Genomic DNA, 448 nt, shown 5'->3' with positions numbered 1-448 from the left:
TGACAGGCTACAGTGGCTACGCTGTGCGTTGAACGCGTTAACAAGCGCGTTTAACGCAAAATCACTATGAGAATTTCAACATGAAATAAACCAATGAAAATAAATTGGAAAAATCCTCAAATCTAGCTCAAATATAGAAAAATTAAACACAAAATTCTTCACTAAAACAAGTCAATCCAACATGAATACATGAATAAATCAGCTAAAAAGGGTATTTGTGATCTCTCTATTTGATCTAAAAATATATTTGAGATGAAAGTGTATTTCGCCTGACGATTCATCTTTGATGCAGAAAATTTCAATTGGCGTTGCATAGTTGTGAAACAACGAATTTATTGCTGAAAAAGTATTAAAAAAAATTATTGATTTTTCCCTCTATTTTGGAATATAATCAATGAATTTAATAGTCACCATCGAGTACAACCAATAACAAGAAAAATGATATGAT

The sequence above is a fragment of the Sitodiplosis mosellana genome, unplaced genomic scaffold (assembly GCF_009176505.1).
Source record: "Sitodiplosis mosellana isolate CC-2019 unplaced genomic scaffold, AAFC_SMos_1.0 Smas_scaffold_30, whole genome shotgun sequence".
Taxonomy (NCBI): domain Eukaryota; kingdom Metazoa; phylum Arthropoda; class Insecta; order Diptera; family Cecidomyiidae; genus Sitodiplosis; species Sitodiplosis mosellana.
This window is presented reverse-complemented; position numbering follows the sequence as displayed.